Source organism: Macaca fascicularis, chromosome 19 (genome assembly GCF_037993035.2).
Source record: "Macaca fascicularis isolate 582-1 chromosome 19, T2T-MFA8v1.1".
Classification (NCBI taxonomy): domain Eukaryota; kingdom Metazoa; phylum Chordata; class Mammalia; order Primates; family Cercopithecidae; genus Macaca; species Macaca fascicularis.
The window spans coordinates 54,247,254-54,272,029 of NC_088393.1; the positions used below are offsets into that span (position 1 = coordinate 54,247,254).

The following is a 24,776-nucleotide window of genomic DNA, read 5'->3' on the forward strand; positions in this document are numbered from 1 at the left end:
CTTTGTATTTTATCATGAAAGAGTGTAGATTTTGTCAAATGCTCTTCCAGTATCATTTGAGAGAATTACGTGTCTTCCCCCTATAGTCTAGTAAGATGGTGTATTATATTAATTGATTTTCATACGTTGAGCCAACTTTGCATCCCTGGGATAAATCCACTTGGTCATGGTGTATCATTCTTTCTATATGCTGCTGGATTTGGGTTGCTACATTTTGTTGAGGATTTTTGAACTTATATTCATAAGAGATGTTGGTCTGTAGTTTTTTTTCCTTGTGATGTCTTTGTCTGATTTTGGTATCAGGGTAATACAGGCCTCAGAACAGATTGGAAAGTTGTGCTTGCTTTTTTTGAAAAGTTTGTGAATGACTGGTATTAAGTCTTCTTTAATTGTTTTGTAAAATTCACCATCTGGGCCTGGATGGGCATTTCTCGTGTGTGGATATTCCTCATTCTCTGCATCCTTGCCAGCATCTGTTATTTCTTGTCTTTTTAATAAAAGCCATTTTAACTGAGATGAGGTATTTTATTGTGGTTTTGATTTGCATTTCCCTAATGTAAGTAATGTTGAACATTTTTTCATATACTTTTTTCATATACTTGAGTGTTTGTATGTCTTCTTTTGAGAAATAGGTATTCAGATCTTCGGCCCATTTTAAAATCAGATTCTTTATTTTTCCCAGCAATACAATTATGTACATATTGTTTTATGCCATTACTTTTAAGACCAGTTAAGAGAAGGATAAGAAATAAGCAATTATACTGTTTTTATAAGGAGTTACAAATTATATAATTGCTTATATAATTACATAATTCTGGTTTATTAGTGCTCTCCAGAGGTTGCAGCCTTGGGCGTGAGTGCTGGATCGCTAACTACTCCAGATAATTATGGTTTTAGCTGGGTTCTTTTTTTTTGGGTAGCTCTTGCCTTTTTATTACAAATTTTATATATATATGTGTGTGTGTGTGTATATATATATATATATATTTTTTTTTTTACTTTAAGTTCTGGGATACATGTGCTGAATGTGCAGGTTTGTTACATGTGCCACGGTGGTTTGCTGCACCTATCAATCCGTCATCTAGGTTTTAAGCCCTCTTGCATTAGGTATTTGTCCTACTGTACTCCCTCCCCTTTCCCCCTAGCTCCTGACAGGCCCCGGGGTGTGATGTTCCCCTCCCTGTGTCCATGTGTTCTCACTGTTCAACTCCCACTTATGAATAAGAACATGTGGTTTGGTTTTCTGTTCCTGTGTTAGTTTGCTGAGGATGATGGTTTCCAGCTTCATCCAGGTTCCTGCAAAGGACACCAACTCATTCTTTCTGACTGTTCTTTCCCTGATGTTTCTGTGAAGCTTCTGGCTCATCTGCCTTTGTTGGTATCACTTGCATCTGTTAGACCCTCTAATTGTTAATTGATCGCTCTATTCTTTTTAATAAGCCTACAGCACAATGCATAAATCATTCTATAGGCTGCTTAATGTCTAGCCCTTTTGCCAAGACAGAGTGTTGCCAGGGTTTGCGGCTGTCTCTGACCCCAGGAGGGCCCTTCTTAGTTATCTCTTTTTCTGATTTTCTCTGTTAAGCTTCTGCCTGGTGTTTTTGTTTCTTGTTACTACATCACAGAATTACCACCCTCTTCTTGTTTTTTTAGCACCAAAATTTCCAATGTTTTTGTACAATGTCCTTAGGCATGTACTTCTCCACACTCTATTTCAAGAAAAGCCAGTTTTAGGGAGACTTGTGGAGCTCCCTGTTCTGATGGCCTCCCTGTGCCCCCCGGCAGAACCGCTGAGCCACTGGACTGGAGCTGGTGTCAGGGACAGCAGCCAGCTTCTCCTGCCGCGATGTCTTTGCTCTAACAGCTGGAACACTGGAAGCGGGTGGTAGCTGCCAGTCTTCTCGGTTTGCTCTTTCCTGCGTGGAACCTCTGCACCATGAGTGAACCCAGGCAGGATCAATGAAGCCCAGTGTGCTTCACCTGCTAAACTTGGCGTGGAACTTCCATGCGAGGAGAAGGAGCTGGATGGGAGAAGGAGCTCCGGCCCTGTAAGCCACAATTTCTAACTAATGTAGAACATCTGCAACATGGAGGCAGCAGGATAAAAGATGCTGGTGCGGCCGGCGCGGTGGCTCATGCCTGTAATCCCAGCACTTTGGGAGGTGGAGGCCGGTGGATCACGAGGTCAGGAGATCGAGACCATCCTGGCTAACACGGTGAAACCCCGTCTCTACTAAAAAAATACAAAAAACTAGCCGGGCGAGGTGGCGGGCGCCTGTAGTCCCAGCTACTCGGGAGGCTGAGGCAGGAGAAAGGTGTGAACCCGGGAGGTGGAGCTTGCAGTGAGCTGAGATTGCGCCACTGCACTCCAGCCTGGGCGACAGAGCGAGACTCCATCTCAAAAATAAATAAATAAATAAATAAATAAATAAATAAATAAATAGATGCTGGTGCGCTTCCCTTTCTGGACTGAAACTGTAACCCTAGGCTGGGAGCTGGGGAGAGGTGGAGTCCCATTTTCTTGTCCGTGACTACCCAGCATGGAGCTTCAATTACACAGAGTTGGCTGGGGGATGTGGGGAATAGGGGTGATTTGTGGCTTAAATGCCCTCAGACTCTTGCTGCTCTATACAGATTGAGTAGAATTTCTTTTTTTTTTTCTTGAGATGGAGTCTCGCTTTGTCGCCCAGGCTGGAGTGCAGTGGCCGGATCTCAGCTCACTGCAAGCTCCGCCTCCCGGGTTTACGCCATTCTCCTGCCTCAGCCTCCCGAGTAGCTGGGACTACAGGCGCCCGCCACCTCGCCCGGCTAGTTTTTTGTATTTTTTGGTAGAGACGGGGTTTCACCATGTTAGCCAGGATGGTCTCGATCTCCTGACCTCGTGATCCGCCCGTCTCGGCCTCCCAAAGTGCTGGGATTACAGGCTTGAGCCACCGCGCCCGGCCTAGCTGTTCCATCTTTAAGGGACTTACCATGTGGCTACTATGGTGGGAAACACAGGATTGGATGGCAGCTGGCTGCCCTCTCTGGGGAGGCTGACATGTGGAAGGACATTCTCCACTGTATCTGGGGCATGCATATAATGGTCTAGCATGTGGATGCCTGCACTGCACCTACACCAGCTGGAAATCAGCAGGTGGACTAGCTAACCCACATTCATCTCCTAGAGGAAGTTCTGTTTCTAACTTCCAAAAAGGTGTTGGAAACAGAAGATGTGGTCCACTGGCTACCAAAAAAAAAAAAAAGGACATTGAGAACAAGGTACCCTTTGGGCCTAAGGATGAGTACTTGCTTGTGGGGAGACCGGACCTGGCTTTTCCTTAGCAGTTGAGAGATGTCAGACCTGCTGGTTGGTTGACCCTGTCGTTGCTGCTGGTGTGTGCTACCTGATCAGAGATGGTGAGCAGTAACCAATTTATACCTGAGGTTGTGCTGCTGGTGTGTGCTGCCTGATCAGAGATGGTGAGCGTTAACCCATTTGTGTCTGAGGTTGCAGTTTTTTAAATTTGAAAAATCGGACTTTGGTGATGACCTTGAGTCGCAATAGGATATAAATAATTCCCTCATGCTTAGCATTCCAATAATGGAACACTAGGCATAAGTGGGGTTAATGCTTTCTTGAATAATTTGTGTTACAAGAGTCTCCAAAAGTTCCAGTTTCACCCTCCCCCAATACCTATTTCTCCCTATCTTTACCTGTTGCAGATCAGTCCTTGGTCCAGCCCCCAGAAAGGCAGGTAACCCCAGGGCATCTTGTGCATGTCAGGGTTAGTGGGGGACCCAGTGTGTGTACTGTAGACACCCATTTCTTTGTTTTGTGGTGGAGCAGTTCATCATGAATCCTGCCGTTTGCACATGATCAGCTAAGTGAAAGGCCCATCCCCAGCCACCGTGATGCTCATTCCTGTGACCCACCCCCCACTCTCCTCTATATTGCCTTTGTAGTAATTTATGTGTGGACCAACTCCCATGCGGGGTAATTTTGGACTATCAACATAAAGCAGCACAGCCTTGATAATGGGTGATCAGAAGCTCAGTGTGTTCCTCTCTCTATACTGAGGCTTACAATAGACTCCTGGGTCTTCATGAACCCATAGTGTTCCCCATGGGTTCTGTGTTCCATGACCAATGGTTTTCAGATGCTCAGTGTTCTTCCTGGTTATTGGGAACCCACACCCAGCTGGCCCCTATGGCCATCTGACAGCACTTCAGATGTATGGCTGGTGGGAGGTGCCTGACTCCTTGTTTGTCCTCTGATGCCCATGTATTTCTTACCCTTGCCTGACAGTTCCTCTGCCTCCCAGCATATGGCCAGAGGCACGCCTTTAGCACCTCGGACAGAGCCCCCATTCATCCTGGGGCGGGTGGCCAGCTTTTTGTGGGAGCATGGTGGGCAACTGAGAAGTCTTCCACAGTGGGATAGAGAGTCCTGGGATGTAGGGACCAGCCCTACAGGGTCTGTGGGTTTTTCTCCCCGTGTGTGGAGATTAGCGATCATAGGAATAAAGACATAAGACAGATAAAAGAAAAAACAGCTGGGCCCGGGGGACCACTACCACCAAGACGCGGTGACCGGTAGTGGCCCCAAATGCCGGGCTGCACTGTTGTTTATTGGATACAAGACAAGGGGGCAGGGTAAGGAGTGTGAGCCATCTCCAATGATAGGTAAGGTCACGTGGGTCACATGTCCACTGGACAGGGGGCCCTTCCCTGTTTGGTAGCCGAGGCAGGGGGAGAGAGAGAGGAGACAGCTTATGCCATTATTTTTGCATTTCAGAGACTTTCAGTACTTTCACTAATTCTGCTACTGCTATCTAGAAGGCAGAGCCAGGTGTACAGGATGGAACATGAAAGTGCACCAGGAGTGTGACCGCTGAAGCACAGCATCCCACAAGGAGACAGTCCTCCAGATAAATCTTCACAAGAGGTGGTGGAGCAGAGTCTTCTGTAACTCCCCCAGGGAAAGGGAGACTCCCTTTCCCAGTCTGCTAAGTAGGGGGTGCTTTTCCTAGGCACTGACGCTACCGCTAGACCAAGGTCCACTAGGTAACGGGCATCTTCCCAGGTGCTGGCATTACCACTAGACTAAGGAGCCCTCTAGTGGCCCTGTCCAGGCATAACAGAAGGCTCACACTCGTCTTCTGGTCACTTCTCAGCATGTCCCTTCAGCTCCTGTCTCTGTATGGCCTGGTTTCTCCTAAGTTATAATTGTAGAGCGAAGATTATTATAACATTGGAATAAAGAGTAATTGCTACAAACTAATGATTAATAATGTTCATATGTAATCATATCTATGATCTATATCTAGTATAACTGTTCTTATTTTATATGTGTTCTTTATTATACTGGAACAGCTCATGCCCTCGGTCTCTTGCCTCGGCACCTGGGTGGCTTGCCTTCCACACTGGGAAATGTCTCAGTAACACGTCCTGAGTTGACAGGGTAGGATCTGAGTAATAAATTTGTGAATGAGCCCTTGGGGGCTGAAATCAGGAACTCTGCAGGGACCCCAAAGCCCAGAACCCAAAGTTAAACAGTGTTATGTGTCAGTTTGCTGGTGCTGCAGAATCAAAGACTCTACATTCAGTGCAATGGAACAACCACGTCATGATTGCTCCTGAGTCCATAGGTCATCTCATGAGTCTGGTGATCTGGGCCAGGCTCAGTTGACCTCAATAGGGGGATCACTCACACGTCTGTGCTCAGCAGGTAGATAGACTGGACCCTTGAGCATGGGGAGACCGCGCCTGGCCTGAGATCACCTTCTAGCCCTTCCTCAAGCTCCAGTCAGGACACAGAGACCCCCTTGGACCCACTCCTGCCACAGGCTGGGGTCCCAAAGATGGCTCGTGGTCTCCTCAGGAGCCCTCCTCTTCCTTTTCCCACAGCCGTCTTGGCCTCTCTCTGCATCCTCAGCCTTCTCTGATCACATGGAGTCCCCAGGTGAGCCCAGGAAGGACTGGGAAGCTGAGGGAGGGGCGTGGCTCCCAGGAGATCCCAGGCGGGCACCCTCCTGCCCTTCCACCTGGACCTCACCAGCTCTGTCCCCTCCAGTGGCCCCCATGGGTGCTTATCTGATGCTGTGCCAGCCACAGGCAAGATGTGGGGACACGTTCTATGACCCCCTGCAGCACTGTTACTATGACAATGCCGTCTTGCCCTTGGACGGGACCCAGAGGTGTGGAAACTGCACCTTCAGAGTCTGCTTCGAGAAGTGCTGCCCCTGGTCCCTCAGTCCCCAGGCGGCCCTCATGGTGAAGATGAAAGGCCAGAAGTGCTCCTTGACCCTGACCTCAGATGACAGGTTTTGTCACAGGTGAGGTCCTGTCTCCTCCATGAGATTGTGGGTGCAGGGGGCTGCATGCCTGTTCTGCCCTGAGTAGAGCCCCCGTTCTCTGTGTCTGTCCTGCCTCTAGTCAATCCACCTCCCCCTTTCCCTACAGCTGTGTTTCTTCCTCCCTTCGTTTTTATTTTCCTCTCACAACCTCACTCTCTCAACACTGCTGGCCTCTCCTCCTGACTCTCCTGGCCTCCTTTCTGCACTGTTCAGTCTCTCCCCCATCTCTGGCCTGCTCAGAGTCTCTCTCTTCAGTGTCACCTCAGACTGGAGGGCAGTGGCTCAATCACAGCTCACTGCAGCCTCAACCTCCCAGACTCAAGCGATCCTCACACCTCAGCCTCCAGAGTAGCTGGGACCACAGGTGAGCACCACTGTGCCCAGCTAATTTTTGTATTTTTTGTACAGACAGGGTTTCACCATGTTGTTCAGGCTGGTTCTTAAACTCTTGGGCTCAAACAATCCTCTCTCCTCATCTTCCCAAAGTCCTGGGATTAAAGGTGTGAGTCACTGTGCCCAGCCAGGACAGGAGCCCTAGACTGACCCTGGCTGCCCTCCCCGCATCACAGATGGGGTTTTGCCATGTTGCCCAGGCTGGTCTTGAACTCCTGAGCTTAAGTGACCTGCCTGCATTGGCCTCCCAAAGTACTGGGATTACAAGTGTGAGCCACCACACCCGACACCTTCCCTTCCCTTCCCTTCCCTTCCCTTCCCTTCCCTTCCCTTCCCTTCCTTTCTCTTCCCTTCCCTTCTCTTCGCTTCTCCTTCCTTCCTTTCTTCTTTCTTTTTTCTTTCTTTCCCTCTTTCCTTCCTTTTTTTTCAGGGTCTCACTCTGCTGCCCAGGCTGGATGGCAGTGGTCAGTCTGATCATGGCTAATTGCAGCCTGGAACTCTTGAGCTCAAGCGATCCTCCTGCCACAGCCTCCCAAGTAGTTGGGAACACAGGTGCATGCCACCATGCCAAGCAGTTAAATTTTTTTTTGTTGTAAAGACTGGATTTTACCATGTTGTCCAGGCTGGTCTGGAACTCCTGACCTCAAGCAATTATTCCTCCTTGGCCTCCCTAAGTGCTGGGATTACAGGTATGAGCCACCATAGCCTGCCACTTCTTCATTCTTGTTGACTTTGTGTCACTGGAAAAAAAAATAAATTCTACCCAGTATGTAGCTTACCACAGTCTATGGCTTACCACAGTCATGCAGTTTCACTACAAGGCAGTTTCATATATAGAAATGAAACCATGGGTGTTTCTGGATGGGCTGTCCTCAACATTTGTGCTGGAATAAACTCTCTTTAAATTAGATTCTGACCATTTTGATCACCAGGTTGACACCATCCAGTCTTTGGTCACCAAAGCCCCTTTGCAGGGAGAGAGAGATCAGCCCCTTCAATTCTGATAACTATGCTTGGAGAAAGTGAGTGACACAGCTTCCTCAGCCAGCAAAGAGAGATGTCCAGGCTGGAGAGCTTCCGTCCCTCCTCTAGACATGTGCGATGCCACCCCATTCCCGCCTGTCCCCTGGGAGGGACTCCTTGAAGCCAGATGGAACTAACACCACAAAGATGCCCCGTGGAAGAGTCGTCGTATTTATTCCGGGACAAAAGGGCAAGTGAAGAGAGAGCCTTTGAGAGCGGGAAATGTCAAGGCCCCTGGGGTTTCACATTCCAGGAGCCCAGCTCTGCCAGCCCCACCGAGGAACCCTGGGAATGTCAGATTTTGGGTCTCATCGAGGGATATCTGTGACCAAGGCCTGCCTCCCCTTTCCAGAGGGGCTGGGCCAGCGGAGGCGGGGTGGGGCGGCAGTTGGAGGCATGTGGACTGGAGTGGACTGGAGTTCAGGAAACCCGGGCTCTGGTCCAGCCTGTGTCTGTGACCAGCAGTTGGTCCTCGGACCGTGTCCTGCTTGGATGGATTAGAAAGTGGGATGGGAGAATTAAATGTCTGTCTGAGGTCAGAATCTTGCACTTACTCGCCAGAAAAACAGAACCTCCTTTCACTATGGGCAGAGTTCAAGTTCCAAACCCTGAGGATCAGTTCCACCAAGACAGAGCTGGGCTCCAGTGCCAAAGACAGACCTGTCCCCAGACAGTGGATAGGATAGGGCGGGGGACTCCGTGGGGCTGGTGGAGGGATTGGACAGCGCTGTGTGCAAAGGCTTTTTTGACACCTGGAGAAGGAGCAGGGACAGGAGCTCTGGACTGGCCCTGACCGCCCTCCCTGCTTCCCAGCCTCTGAGAGCCCCCTGTGCTGTCATGATCTCCCTCCACTGTCTCACCCCGGGCCTGACTCAGCCACCTGAGAGACCAGGCTCAGGCCAAGGAGGGTTGGCTGGACTCCTCTCTCCTCGGGACCCAACCCTAATCCTGACCCAAGAAACCTGCTTTCTCCCACCAGTGTCTAGGGCTCTACCTGCCTTGAGCCATCCCAGGAAATGCCTGGAACCATGGTTTGAGAGATGAACCTCATTATTGGAAGATGTGTTGGGGCATCTAAGTCAGTAGCACTTGGGCAAGAAGGAAGCCAGGCCATGCCTGCACCCTTCTTCATTCCTTAAAAAAATTTTTTTTTTAATTGAGACAGAGTCTTGTTCTGTTGCCAGACTGGAGTGCAGTGGCGTGATCCCAGCTCACTGCAACCTCCGACTCCCAGGTTCAAACGATTCTCCTGCCTCAGCCTCCTGAGTAGCTAGGCCTACAGGCATGTGCCACCATGCCCAGCTAATTTTTGTATTTTTAGTAAAGACAGGGTTTCACCATGTTGGCTAGGATGATCTCGATCTCCTGAACTCGTGATCTGCCCACCTTGGCCTCCCAAAATGCTAGGATTACAGGCATAAGCCACCGCGCCTGCTCTAAATTTTTTTAATTTTTATTTTTTATTTTTTGAGACAAGATCTCGCTCTGTCACCCAGGCTGCAGTGCAGTGGTATGATCTCAGCTCACTGAAACCTCCACTTCTCGGGCTCAGGAGATTCTCCTGCTTCAGCCCCTGAGTAGCTGGGTCTACAGGCCCATGGCAGTACGCTCGGCTAATTCTAATTTTTATATTTTTTGTAGATACGGAGTTTTGTCATGTTACCCAGCCTGGTCTTGAACTCCTGAGCTTAGGTGACCCACGTGCATTGGCCTGTCAAAGTGCTGGGATTACAGGTGTGAGCCACCACACCCAGCCCATTTCTTTTCTTTTCTTTTTTTCAGGGTCTCACTCTGTTGCCCAAACTGGAGTGCAGTGGTCTGATCATGGCTAATTTCAGCCTGGAACTCTTGAGCTCAAGCAATCCTCCTGCTACAACCTCCCAAGTAGTTGGGACCACAGGTGTGTGCCACCATGCCCAGCTTTTAAAAAAAAAATTTTGTAAAGACTGGATTTTGCCATGTTGCCCAGGTTGGTCTTGAACTCTTGGCCTCAAGCAATTCTTCCTCCTCGGCCTAAGTGCTGGGATTACAGGCATGAGCCACCATGCCCTGGCCACGTCTTCATTCTTGTTGGCTTTGCTTCCCTGGAAAAATATAAATTCTGCCTCAATATGTGACTCACCACAGTCACGAAGGAAGATTTCACAAGGCAGTTCATAAAAATCTGTGCAGTGCACACTAACCCATTTTTGTGTCCGTTTTATGAATTAAAAAAAAATTGTCTATGACGTACTCAAGGAGTTATACCACCCAATAATACGTTGCCACCCTTAGTATGGAGGACAGTAATCTTTCCCGAGCTGCAAACGGGCAAGCCAGGAGAGCAGGGAGCAATGGAGAAAGAGAACACGCTGTCTCCTCTCCACAGGGGAGGAGGGGACTGCAGGCCCCTCATGACTGCACCATTACCCAGCTGCAGGCTCAACCCTCCTCTCCAACCTCCTCACAAGAGAGATGCAGGGATGTTCTACAACCATAAATCTGATCACTTCCATCCCCTGCTTAGGCCTGGGCCATGCTCAGTGCCCTCAGGATAGACTCTGGAGTTTTCCAGGGGCCCATAAATGCCCCAGCCTTGCTGCCCACTCCAGTCTCCTCTTCCTGCCTTGCATTCTGGCCTCTCTGGATTCAGCCTCACCGAAACAGGCACAGTTCCCATTCATTCTTGAAACAGTAGCTCAGACGTCTTCTCCAAGAAGACATCGCTGGCCTCTCAGGCTGGGTCGGGCAACCACTGTGGGCTCCCAAACCTTTCCACTTCCCCAACCCAGCCCTGACTCTCTGAGTCATCAAGGCCTGAGGACAATCTGTGTTCCCAGTGATGGCACATGGCCCGCTATTATGTCTCTGCTGCATCCTCAGCAGCACGTCAAGCAGGGCTGGGCCCACAGATGGCCCTCGATGACTGTTTATTTTTATTATTATTTTTTTTTGAGACGGAGTCTCGCTCTGTCGCCCAGGCTGGAGTGTAGTGGCCGGATCTCAGCTCACTGCAAGCTCCGCCTCCCGGGTTCGGGCCATTCTCCTGTCTCAGCCTCCTGAGTAGCTGGGACTACAGGCGCCCGCCACCTCGCCCGGCTAGTTTTTTGTATTTTTTTAGTAGAGACGGGGTTTCACTGTGTTAGCCAGGATGGTCTCGATCTCCTGACCTAGTGATCCACCCGTCTCGGCCTCCCAAAGTGCTGGGATTACAGGCTTGAGCCACCGCGCCCGGCCTATGATGACTGTTTATTATTAATACCAGGTGGTTAAATATGTCACCTCTTGTTCATCCAGAAGACAATAGAGCCACAGGGCCTGGTGAGCTCCATTTTACCTGGAAGGCACCTGAGGCTCACAGAGGCCAAGTCTCTCCTCCTGTTGCACCCAGCGATTATCTGAGACCCAAGCCTCTCTGGTTGCAGAGCTGGACTCTCAGCCAGCCCCATGCTGGGGTGGGGGGTGGGGAGCTTGGAGGTGGGGAGCTGGGTGCCTTGGCTGTTTGCTATATAGGGTGATCATCCCCTATGGTGCAGAGAGTGTGGTCAGGTGTGGGAGAGGCCAAAGGGACCCTGGTAGCACTTGTGCATGGTACAAAGCCTGGGAACCACACATGTCCCCCTGGCAAGGAACAAAGGGGTTTGTTAAAGGCCATTAGACAATCCTGGAATCTCTGAGCAGGGTTTGGGGTGGAAGGAGAACCTTGTGTGTGACACCAGTGCAAACTTCCACATCCACCCCCGGGGCTGGGCTGATGATGATGCCTCAGCTTCTACCTGGGAGACACCAGAGCTGGCACCATGGGCAACTCGGGAGCCAACCATGGAGATTTTCCTGAATCCTCAACTCCTGGTGGGTCTGGACACCACGTGGCTCCCCCATCACAGGATCACAGGATGGTCTCAACACCTCACCTGCTGGACTGGGCCCTCACACTGATGCACATCTAGAAGAGGACCAGGTCGTGGAATAGCCCCAGGCCTGTGCCTGGGCTCAAGACTCACAGGGTCAGATATAAAGCTGTGTAGACATGTGAGTGTGGGAGGTAAGGACCCAAAAGCGTCCTGCAATTTCCTGTTTTCTTTCTTTCTTTTTTTTTTTTTTTGAGACAGGGTTTCACCCCTGTTGCCCAGGCTGGAGTGCAGTGGTGCGATCTCAGCTCACTGCAATCTCCATCTCCCTGGTTCAAGTGATTCTTATGCCTCAGCCTCCTAAGTAGATGGGATTAAAGGCATGTGCCACTACACCCAGCTTATTTTTGTATTCGTAGAGACAGGGTTTCACCATGTTGGCCTGGCTGGTCTTGAACTCTTGAGCTCATGCCATCCATCCACCTTGGCCTTCTAAAGTGCTAGGATTACATATGTGAGCCACCCCACCTGGCCTCTGATTGAAATTTTTTATTGAAATTCGGGCCGGGCACGGTGGCCCATCCCTGTAAATCCAGCACTTTGGGAGCCCAACACAGGTGGATCACAAGGTCAGGAGTTCAAAACCAGCCTGGCCAAGATGGTGAAACCCCATCTCTACTAAAAGTACAAACATTAGCTGGGCATGGTGGTGGGTGCCTGTAATCCCAGCTACTCGGGAGGCTGAGGCAAAGAATTGCTTGAACCCAGGAGGCCGGGGTTGCAGTGAGTCGAGATCGCGCCACTGCACTCCAGCCTGGGTAACAAGAGCGAGGCTCCATCTCCAAAAAAAAAAAAGAAAGAAAAAGAAAAGAAAGAAATTCAAATGTGGGGTTACTATGGTATTTAGTACATCTATATTGTGTATGCTGGATAGTTTTCATAAACACATTGTGATAGATTTCCCGTGTTATGGCTCATTTCTAGGGTCCCAGCATAGAGGCACCTCATGGAGCCCTGCCAGATGTCACGCGAGTCCATGTGAAGAGAGTACACCAACAGGCTTTGTGTGAGCAACAAGGCTGTTTATTTCACTTGGGTGCAAGTGGGCTGAGTCCGAAAAGAGAGTCAGTAAAGGGAGAAAGGGGTGGGGCAGTTTTATAGGCTTTGGGTACGTACTGGAAAATTACAGTTAAAGATGGTTATCTCTTGTGGGCAGGGGTGAGGGTCACAAGGTGCATGGTGGGGAGATCATGAGACTCATTGTCCAGGGGAGGAATGTCACAAGGTTGGTTGATTAGTTGGGGTGGGGCAGGAACAAATCACAATGATGGAATGTAATGTTTTGTAGTTCTTCAGCTGCCTCAGGCCATCTGGATGTATATGTGCAGGCTTGGGCTCAGAGGCCTGGCATTCCCGTCTTCTTATATTAATAAGAAAAACAAAACAAAATAGTGGTAAAGTGTTGGGGCAGCGAAAATTTTTGGGGGTGGTATGGAGAGATAATAGGCGATGTTTCTCAGGGCTGCTTTGGGCGGAGTTAGGGGCGGTGTGGGAACCTTGAGTTGGAAAGATTAAACTGAAGAAAGATTTTGGAGTGAGGGGTGATATTGTGGGGTTGTTAGATGGAGAATTTGTCATATAGAATGATTGGTGATGGCCTGGATGTGGTTTTGTATGAATTGAGAAACTAAACGGAAGACACAAGGTCTGAATAAGAAAAGGAGAAAAACAGGTTTTAAAGGACTAAGAATTGAGAGGACCCAGGACATCCAATTAGAGAGTGTCCAAGGGGAGTTCAGTGTAATTATTTGCTTGGTTGGCGAGTTTTTGGGCTCTATCCTTGAGTTTTTTTGTGTTGTCATATACCAGGCCAGATTGATTTAGGTAAAAACAACACTCTTCATTTAAAAATATAGAGTCAGCAACGGCAGCAAAAGCCAAAATTGACAAATGGGATCTAATTAAACGAAAGCTTCTGCACAGCAAAAGAAACTACCATCAGAGTGAACAGGCAACCTACAGAATGGGAGAACATTTTTGCAATCTACTCATCTGACAAAGGGCTAACATCCAGAACCTACAAAGAACTCAAACAAATTTACAAGAAAAAAACAAACAACCCCATCAAAAAGTGGGCAAAGGATATGAACAGACATTTCTCAAAAGAAGACATTCATACAGCCAACAGACACATGAAAAAATGCTCATCATCACTGGCCATCAGAGAAATGCAAATCAAAACCACAATGAGATACCATCTCACACCAGTTAGAATGGCAATCATTAAAAAGTCAGGAAACAACAGGTGCTGGAGAGGATGTGGAGAAATAGGAACACTTTTACACTGTTGGTGGGATTGTAAACTAGTTCAACCATTATGGAAAACAGTATGGCGATTCCTTAAGGATCTAGAACTAGATGTACCATATGACCCAGCCATCCCATTACTGGGTATATACCCAAAGGATTATAAATCATGTTGCTATAAAGACACATGCACACGTATGTTTATTGCGGCACTATTCACAATAGCAAAGACTTGGAATCAACCCAAATGTCCATCAGTGACAGACTGGATTAAGAAAATGTGGCACATATACACCATGGAATACTATGCAGCCATAAAAAAGGATGAGTTTGTGTCCTTTGTAGGGACGTGGATGCAGCTGGAAACCATCATTCTTAGCAAACTATCACAAGAACAGAAAACCAAACACCACATGTTCTCACTCATAGGTGGGAATTGAACAATGAGATCACTTGGACTCGGGAAGGGGAACATCACACACCGGGGCCTATCATGGGGAGGGGGGAGGGGGGAGGGATTGCACTGGGAGTTATACCTGATGTAAATGACGAGTTGTTGGGTGCTGACGAGTTGATGGGTGCAGCACACCAACATGGCACAAGTATACATATGTAACAAACCTGCACGTTATGCACATGTACCCTAGAACTTAAAGTATAATAATAATAAAAAATAAATAAATAAATAAAAAATATATATATACACACAGTCTTTTTTTTTTTTTTTTAAGCAGTGAGTAAGTCAAGCCCTTTGCGTTTTTGGAGGAAAGAGAAATGCAAAACCAGCAGTTGTTTGTTAAAAAAGGATTAGAAACGACTAGGAGAGAGTGAGTGAGATTGATAGTGTGATGGAGATAGCTGGGGAGAGGTAGAGGGAGGCACAAGAACAGGAATGAGAATAAGAGTGAGTATAAAAGCAAAGACTAGGACTTTATCGGGGGAAAGTATTGGAAGGTGCCCTGTCAGCAAAGATTATCTATCCACTCCAAGAGGGAGTCAAGATTGGTGGATTGGGGATAATACTAGGAGATATCCGCTGTGATGGTTTGGAGGGTAAGTGTAAACCGGCAGTGTAAACAGGGGCACAGCATTTATGAGTAGTTGAGAATGGTGAATAGGAGTATGACTAGACAGAAGATAGCAGGAATGACAAGTTTTGAGGGCACAGTCCAAGTAGTGGGGGTGACTGCATAAAGCCCTGTTGTAAAGCATAGGGTAAGGAAGAAGAGACCTTAATAAAAATGAAAAGATATATTAGGCTTATAAGGATTACTATTATCCTTTAGGAATGCGGGTGAGTTTAAGGGAAGTAGGGGTGAGTACTTGCTACTTCCAGGAGGAAGAGGAAAGATTAGACTGGCTGTCTGACAGGCACAGCTTTATTCTGGAATGGTGAACCCAATGGGGAAGGTCCTGCAGATGGACAGCAGTTGGGGTGCTATAGATGACTAGATAGTCCTGCCCATCGAGGTTGTAGAGTTTGAGGCATCAGATTCTTAACAAGAACTGATCATACAGCTAGGGTGTCTTCATATGGCTGGGAATCTGGAGTAGGCAAGAGAAGATTAGCAGCCTGGCGAATTTCATGTCTAGCCTGCTGGAGGACTGGAAGATAGCTGCCTAGAGAGCTGGTGTCTGGGATAAGGTTGGGGCCGAGCAAGAAAGTGCGTCCGTATAAAAGTTCAAATGGACTGTACCTTACAGCATCTCAAGGACAGGCTCTAATTCTGAGAAGGGCAAGAGGTAAAATTACTGTCCAGTCCTTTTTAAGTTAGAGGCTGAACTTGGTGAGGTGTGTCTTTAAAAGACCATTAGTCTGTTCTACCTTTCCTGAAGATTGAGGACGGTAAGGGGTATGAAGGTTCCACTGAATATCAAGAGCCTGAGAAACTACTTGGGTGATTTGACTAATAAAGGCTGGTCTGTTATCAGACCATATAGAGGGGGGAAGGCCAAACCGAGGAATTATGTCTGACAGAAGGGAAGAAATTACCATGGTGGCTGTCTCAGACCCTGTGGGAAAGGCCTCTAGCCATCCAGTGAAAGTGTCTACCCAGACCAAGAGGTATTTTAGTTTCCTGACTCGGGGCATGTAAGTAAAGTCAATTTGTCAGTCCTGGGCAGGGGAACATCCCCAAGCTTGATGTGTGGTGAAGGGAAGGGGCCTGAACAATCCCTGAGGAGTAGTAGAATAGCAGATGGAACACTGAGAAGTGATTTCTTTGGGATAGATTTCCACGATAGAAAGGAAATGAGAGGTTCTAAGAGGCAGGCTAGCAGCTTATAACCTACATGGAAGAGGTTATGAAATGACGACAGAATAGAATGGGCCTGTGAGGCTGGAAGGAGATATTTTCCTTGATCCAAGAACCATTTGCCTTGAGTGGGGAGGGATTGATAGGTGGAAACTTCAGTGGAAGAGTAAGTAGGAGTGACTGATGAGAAGGAAGAAAACTGGCCATGAGGGACAGAAGTAGGAATACTGGCTGCTTCTTTAGCTGTCTTATCAGAGTGGTGGCAGCTGCCACATGCAGACATAAGGGCCAGCCTAAAACAGTAAGGTCAAGTTGTTTGAACAAAAAGGCTATGGGGCACAGTCCTGGTCCTTGTGTAAGAATTCTGACTGCACAGTCCTAAACTTTGGCTGTGTGTAATGAAAAAGGTTGGGATGAGTCAGGGAGAGCTAGTGTGGGAGCAGTCTCTAGAGCTGTTTTCAAGGAACAGAAAGAGGAGTGGGGAAAGGATTTAGGATCTATGGGGTCAGCTAGGTTTCCCTTTGTGAGTTTATATAATGGTTTTGTTAGGATGGCAAAACCAGGTATCCAAAGGCTGAAGTATCCAACCATGCCCAGGAAGGAAAGGAGTTGTTGCTTTGTAGAAGCAGTTGGGGTTTGAGAGGTCAGCCAGACATGATCTGCAGGGAGAGCACACGTGTTTTCATGAAGAATTATGCTGAGGTAGGTAATGGATGGAGAAGACATTTGAGCTTTGGAGGGGCATACCTGATATCCCTTGGAGAATAAATGTTGAAAGAACAGGAGGGTATCTTGTTGAGAAGATTCAAAGGAGGGGCTACAAAGTAGAAGGTCATCAATATATTGAATAAGGTGAGAAGAAGAGGGGTGGAAAGAAAGTAAATCATGAGAAAGAGCTTGGCTGCAGTAATGAGGGCTGTCCCTGAAGCCTTGTGGCAGTACAGCCCAGGTAAGCTGCTGGGACTGATGGGTGCCAGGGTCAGTTCAGGTAAAAGCAAAGAGAGGCTGGGACAAGGGGTGCAGGGGAATCATGAAAAAAGCATCTTTAAGATCAAGAATGGAATAGTGAGTTGTGGAGGAAGGTATTGAGGACAAAAGAATGTACGGGTTGGGCAATACAGGATGTATAGGCAAAGCAATTTGGTTGATAAGGCACAGATACTGAACTAACCTGTAAGACTTGTCCAGTTTGGGGACAGGTAAAATGGGGGAATTGTAAGGAGAGTTTATAGGCTTTAGAAGCTCATGCTGTAGCAGGCAAGTGATAACAGGCTTTAGTCCCCTTAAAGCCTGTTGTGGGATGGGATACCGGAGTTGAGTGGGGTAAGGGTGATTAGATTTTAATGGGATAGTAATGGGCATGTGATTGGTTTCCAGGGAGGGAGCAGAGGTGTCCCATACTTGTGGGTTAAGGTGGGAGGATACAAGAGGAAGACATGAAGGAGGCTTTAGGTTGGGAAGAAGGGCAGCAATGAAATGTGGCTGTAGTCCAGGAATAGTCAGGGTAGTGGATAACTTTGTTAAAATGTAAAGGAAAAGGAACATTAACCTTGACTATGCCTTCAGCTCCAGCCACATCTCTAAGAGGAAATTGTTGGGCAGGTTGGGGAGGGCTAGTCGTGGAACGAAACTGTAAGCCAGACCAGATGTGAGGAGGTGATAGAAGGATTATAGGGTGGGAGAGCGGAAGCTGAGGAAGAATTGGGACCTGGCTCAGCCTGGTGAGGAGTAGTCTGGGGATGAGGGGAGAGGTCACATGGGTTCATAGAATAGGAGGATTTAACAGACTCAGAGCTTGGGGTGGAGACTGAAGGAACAGATGGGAGAGAAAGAAGAAAGATTTGGCATGAGTTGCATTGAGCAGAGACTAGGGAGGAACTGACGTGTAAAAGAATGCCTGGATGTCAGGCACCTCAGACCATTTGCCATTTTTCAACAAAATTATCTAGATCTTGTAGGATGGAGAAATCGAAAGTGGCATTTTCTGGCCATTTAGAACCATTGTTGAGTTTGTATTGATGCCAAGTGCTGTTGCAGAAGAAAAGATACTTAGGTTTTAGGTCAGGCAAGAGTTGAAGAGGTTTTAAGTTTTTTAGAACACAGACTAAGGGAGAAGAAGAAGGAATGGAGGGTGGAAGGTTGCCCATAGTAAAAAGGTAAGTTTAGAGAAAAGAGAGGGTAGAGACACAGGGTGGGTGGTGGTGCTTGCCACCCAGGGGAGGTGGTACTTGCCACCAAGGTGAAGGATCAAGGCAGGCATCCCTGCAGTGATCAGACACCTCTGGAATGTGGGTGAATAATCAGGCAGGCATCCCCGCAGTGATTAGACACCAAGGGAAGACCATCTTCCCAAGTCCGTGACCAGTGCTGGAGTTTTGAGTTCATGGATAAAACGTGTCTCCTCTGTCTCTACCAGAAAGGGAAAGGAACCAAAATTAAGGAAGGGAGAGATTGAAGGGTGAAGGGATAGCAGGGATAGCAAGAGAGGCTGGAGAAGAGAATAAAAAGAGGCCACTTACCCAATTTAAAATTGGTGAGATGTTCACTGGGCTGGGCCGAGGACCCAAGGTCATGGGTGGATCTCACGGAGAGAGGGTGAGGACAGTGTACCGGTCTCCTGAAGAAGTCCTCCTGTCCTGTCCTGGGTCTTCAGCACCAAATGTCATGTGAGTCCATGTGAAGAGAGTCCACCAACATGCTTTGTGTGAGCAATAAGGCTATTTATTTCACTTGGGTGCAACTGGACTGAATCCGAAAAGAGTCAGCAAAGAGAGAAAGGGGTGGGGCAGGTTTACAGGATTTGGGTAGGTAGTGGAAAATTACAGTTAAAGGTGGTTATCTCTTGTGGGCAGGGGTGGGGGTCATAAGGTGCAGGGTGGGGAGATGAGACTCATTGTCCAGGGGAGGAATGTCACAAGGTTGATTGATTAGTTGGGGTGGGGCAGGAACAAATCACAATGATGGAATGTAATGTTTTGTAGTTCTTCAGCTGCCTCAGGCCTCATCTGGATGTATACGTGCAGGTCACAGGGGTTGTGATAGCTTAGCTTGGACTCAGAAGCCTGACACCAGAGAGTTGGCCAACACCCCAGTACAGTTGGCCAGCTGCGCTAGAACTGCTTTTTTCTCCTTGAGTTTCAGTGGTTTCTTCTTCTTGAAGTTTTTGCTGTTGCTGCTGCAGAGCATTTAAACAGGAAGGGATCCAGTCCAGCCATCCAGGGACTTGCCCCCAAGTCCTTGTTGTGGGTAGCAGGGACTGGCTTCCAAGCTTGAAGTGTGCAGATGGAACACAGAGCACTTCACCCATCCAGGCAGATATCAGAGGATGGGTCCTCAGGCACTGGTGAGGCCCAACCCTCTCCCTCAGTGATATCTGCATTCCTAGCATTCTGGGTTTTTGTTTGTTTGTTTGTTTGTTTGTTTGTTTTTTGAGACAGAGTCTCACTCTGTCGCCCAAGCTGGAGCACAATGGTGCAATCTCGACTCACTGTAACCTCTGCCTCCCAGGTTCAAGCAATTCTCCTATCTCAGCCTCCCAAGTAGCTGGGATTACAGGCACCTGCCACCATGCCCAGCTAATTTTTGTAATTTTAGTAAAGACAGGGTTTCACTTTATTGGTCAGGCTGGTCTCGAACTCCTGACCTCAGGTGATCCACCCGCCTTGGCCTCCCAAAGTGCTAGGATTACAGGCATGAGCCACCGAGCCTGGCCCTAACATTATTTTTGAACATCTGAAATTCTACCAAATTCCTGCCTGTCACCTGAGAGAGGCTCTCTGAGGCCAGGTGGAAATCATACCCAGATGCCACCAGAATAATGATTGAGCTCTTTCTGTGCTTGTTCCAGAGGGGAAGCCCATGAAAGGAGGAAAACTCAGTGCTCTCCTGTGTGCCATGTTCCAGAAGCTCAGGTCTCCCACCAGCACCTGGGGTTGTGGAAAAGTCTTCCCTGAGTCTTCCCAGGGTGCCTGGGATCAGGGCCTGCTTGCCTTTCTGGAGGAACTGGGCCCAGGACTGACAGGCATTGCTGGGCTGGGACAGGGGTACCTGGGTCCAGTCTAGATGGTGTCTGTGACCTGCAGGGGCCCCTCATGCCAGGGTGTTCTTTACATAGGGGGAACTAGGGTGAGAAAATACGACCAATAGGTGTTGGAGTTTACTCTTATTTCCCAGGAAGCCGTGAGAATCTTGTGACCCTGGAAAGAGACAGGGTTCCTAATAACTAGGGACATGTCAGTGAGTGATGCAGCCCTGCTCCCTGTCCTCAAACAGCTCTAGGTCCACTGTCCGTAGACAGTGACAACCCATAGTGGGCAGCTCTGGAATGCAGAATGCACAGGCGGCTGCTTTGGGAATTTTGATATAGAGTTTTAGTGGCTCCTGCTGCTTGCTGGGAAAAATCCCCCACCAGGGAATTGTAATGGACTTCAGGAGAAATGACACAATTTCTGTTGTGTTGTTTTGTTTTGTTGTTGTTGTTTTTGAGACAGTCTCACTCCATCGCCCAGGCTGGAGTGCAGTGGCATGATCTTGGCTCACTGCAACCTCCGCCTCCCAGGTTCAAGCACTTCTCCTGCCTCAGTCTCCCAAGGAGCTGGGATTACAGGTGCCCACCACCACGCTCAGCTAATTTTTTTTTTTTTTTTTTGTATCTTTAATATAGACGGGGTTTTGCTATGTTGGTCAGGCTGTTCTTAAGCTCCTGAACTCAGGTGATCCACCCGCCTTGGCCTCCCAAAGTGCTGGGATTACAGGCGTGAGCCACCATGCCCAGCATGAAATAAATTTTATAACCTAAATAGGACCCAGTGATATAGGAGTTAAGAATAAATTATTTTAGGCAGATAGTGAGGGTAAGAAAGTCCTTGGTAAGGTTTTGCTTTTAATGAAAAGCACCCTCCAAATCATATTCTTTTCTAAAGAGCAGCCATTAAAATCGAGTCGCAGACATAGAAGGCAGGCTAGAAGCTTCCACAGATGAATGCCAGCAGTTGTGCCAATAGGAAAAGGCTACCTGGGACTAGGCATTTTCAAAATGGTAGCTCCATCTTCCCTTTTCCTTTCCAACCGCATGCACAGTAGAAAGCAGACAACATGGCATCCACCAAGTAGAAAGTCCATTTGCATAATAAGATTAGGGTGGGGTGACCCAGCTTCCTTGAGCACTATGTAAATGTCAGCTGGTCCAACCAATCTGTGGGCCCTATGGAAATCAGACACCGCCTCCTCAAACCTGTCTATAAAATCCAGTGCACTCTGCTGTGGGCTGAAAGTCCCATTCAGGTGCCGAGAGAGAGAGAGAGAGAGAGAGAGAGAGAGAGAGAGAGAGAGAGAGATGCACTTTTTCTGTCTGTGTACTCAGTTTTCTTGGTATTAGACAATGAACCTTGCATATTTACCCCAGATGATGACGCCACTTTGCCAGTGTCAGCACTCCCCAGGAAGGATTCAGGCTTGGTCCAGTGTGAAGCAAGTAGGCAGTTAAGCAGGTGGCTTTGGCTAGCTTTTGAGCATGGGGTTATGGTGAGGGTTGCTGTATGTGGGCTGGGGCTTGAGTAGTTTGAACGTCCTTCTGCTGCCAAGACAGAAAGCGCATGGTATGCCCAGATGTGCACTGGATATGACTGAGGAAGGGCTGGGAAGCTGACAATATCCAAAAATCGAATGTTCTTGTCGTACAGGGAGATGAACAGGGCTACTGGAAAATAGCTTATCTGACCTTTGAGAAAATGTAGAGAAGAGTCCAACCCAGGGCTGTTTGACCCCTAAGTCTCAGGATTGCTGGAAGAGGGACTCTTGCATCCACAGAGCCCTGGCCCTGCCCCGCTGCCCTCCCTCCGACCCAACTTCTGACACCCTCTGCCCCGTCATCATCTCCCACTGCTACTTTCTCTCCCCAGCCTGTGTGTCATTTCTCCTGAAGTCCATTACAATTCCCTGGCGGGGGATTTTTCCCAGCAAGCAGCAGGAGCCACTAAAACCCCATCTAGGTGAGAAAATGTGACCAACAGGTATTGGAGTTTACTCTTATTTTCCAGGAAGCCATGAGAATCTTGTGAGCCTGGAAAGAGACAGGGTTCCCAATAACTAGGGACATGTCAGTGCGTGATGCAGCCCTGCTCCCTGTCCTCAAACAGCTCTAGGTCCACTGTCCCTAGACAGTGACAACCCAGAGTGGGCAGCTCTGGGATGTGGAATGCACAGGCAGCTGCTTCGAGAATTTTGATATAGTGATAAATTGAATCACAACCTGAGTGTCACAGTCCCCATGTTGGAGACCACTGCTCTACACGGCAGCTGCAGGAGAGGGGAGGTCAGAAGACAGAGTGAGAAATGGGGTCGGGGATGTGAGTGCTTATCTCATCCACCCATGGGAGCAAGTGGGCCTGCAGGACTCTGGAAATTGCATGAGAATTTCTGCTCTATAAGTCTCCTGCTTGGTCTCCTACTCCCATCTCAATCCTCTGACCCACCCTCCTCTCAGCAGAAGGACACACATATTTTCCTGAATCACAATCTGATCACTTCTGTCCCCTGCTTAGGACATGTCTGTAGCTCGAGTGCACTGAGAAGAACAGTTCTCACCAAGGCTCATAAGGGGAGATGGACAGGGGAAGCTATGGGAATGGTGGGAACTTCCATGGCCTCCCTGGACACCCCATCCTCTCAGCACCTCCACATGTTCAGCAACTGGGAAGTTCAACTCTAGTTTTTCAAGAGTTTTTATAAAGTTTGGTCTTTATCGCCTCGCCATTGCCACTTTTCTTGGAAGTTGGTGGGTAATACTGAAAGTTTCCACCCTCTAATCCTCAAATCTTTTCGTCTTTCTGGTGACTGGCATGACACTGAGGCTATCAGGGGGCCCTTCCCTAAATCACATTTTTTTTTTTTTTGAGAGGGAGTCTCACTCTGTCACCCAGGCTGAAGTGCAGTGGCATCATCTCAGCTCACTGCAACCTCCGCCTCCCAGGTTCAAGCAATTATCCTGCTTCAGCCTCCCAAGTCGCTGGGACTACAGGCGCGCACCACCACACCCAGCTAATTTTTGTATTTTTAGTAGAGATGGGGTTTCATCATGTTGGCCAGGCTGTTCTCAAACTCCTGACCTCAGATGATCCACGCACCTCGGCCTCCCAAAGTGTTGGGATTACAGGTGTGAGCCACCACACCTGGCCCCTAAATCACATTTTTAGCATGAACTCAGCTGGTGTGATCTGAAAGAGGCTCATCTGGAAGAACAAAAGACATTCCTATCACTCAGGAAATTCCAAGGTTAGCTTCATGGTAGGAACAAGAGTCAAAGAACAAACACTTTCATATTATAACACGCCGAGTAAGCCGTGAGTTCATCAGATTGGACTCTCCTTGCTCTGCCAAATTGGCAGCATTTGTGAGTTACCAGTCCCAAGGGAGGACTCCCACTGCAGGGAGGATGGCAAAGGTCACCACTGCACTAACCACCCAGAATAGGGATCTGAACACTTCAGCCACTGCAACTTGGGCTGCACTCTGACTACACTGAGTGTGGTGAACAGAACACCCACAACCACAGCCAGTTCGACAAAGCAGGTTAATTACTTACAGACAGGCAGCGAGGGACAGCAGAAGCCTAGGCTTCATGACTGTTCATCTCTCTGTACCACAAGAACATTCGATTTTTGGATATTGTCAGCTTTCCAGCCCTTCCTCAGTCACATCCAGTGCACATCTGAGTACACCATGTGCTTTCTGTCTTGGCAGCAAAAGGACGTTCAAACTGGTCTCCCGAGGCTCACAAGCACTGCCCAGGGCAGATGGAGTCTCCCATGCCTGCCCCACTTGCACCACAGCTGAGGACTCAGCAGTGAGCTTTGGGTTTTATATGTGGTGGACACGCCCTGGGCTACTGTGGCAGGACACCCCCTCTAGGAGGGATGGGAATGAGACCAGGGCTGTCCTGGGCAGTTTCTCTTTAGCTCAAGGTGTTGCATTCTCTCGGAGGAATAGAAACCAAGCTTGGGCACTTTCAGGCAGTTCTTCCTTACTCAGGATGGTGTATTCTTACATAATTTGGCTCTGTCTTCCCACATAAATCTCATCTCACATTGTAATTCCATGTGTCAAGGGAAGGACATGGTAGGTGACTGGATCATGGGGGCAGTTTTTCCCATGCTGTTCTCGTGATAGCGGGGGAGTTCTCACGAGATCTGGTGGTTTAAAAGTGTGTAGAAGTTCCTGGCTCACTCGCTTTCTCTCCTGCCACCATGGAAGATGTGCCTTGCTTTCCCTTCACCCTCAAACATGACTGTACATTTCCTGAGGCCACCTTGGCATGCAGAACTATGAGTCAATTAAACCTCTTTCCTTTATAAATTACCCAGTCTCAGGCAGTGTTTTTAGCAGTGTGAAAATGGACTAACACACATTTCTAGTGCATTCTACAGTGATTCTGGGAACTGTGGGCAAGAAGAGAGGCGGGAAAGCCAGAGCTCTCCAATGCTTGTCTTCTGGTGCCCTCCTCCAGGAAGCCATTCCTGGTGCCCTGGGTGCTACTTCCAGCCTTGCTCACCCTGGGTCATCACTGCTTTTGGAGGGGTCTGTGTCCCCCCCAGACTATAAGACCCAGAAAAGCAGGGCCTGGAGCTAAGTCA

General features: G+C 48.4%; 1 protein-coding gene across 1 annotated transcript in view; it reads left to right on the plus strand.

Annotated features, from left to right (window-relative positions):
* Positions 1–24,776, plus strand: part of IGFL1 (IGF like family member 1) — a 99,619-nt gene that overhangs the window by 57,481 nt on the left and 17,362 nt on the right. The window contains exons 2-3 of the mRNA XM_074023944.1: positions 9,537–9,654; positions 12,569–12,650. The gene's annotated coding sequence lies outside the window, so the exon portion shown is untranslated. The remainder of the gene's footprint in view (positions 1–9,536; positions 9,655–12,568; positions 12,651–24,776) is intronic.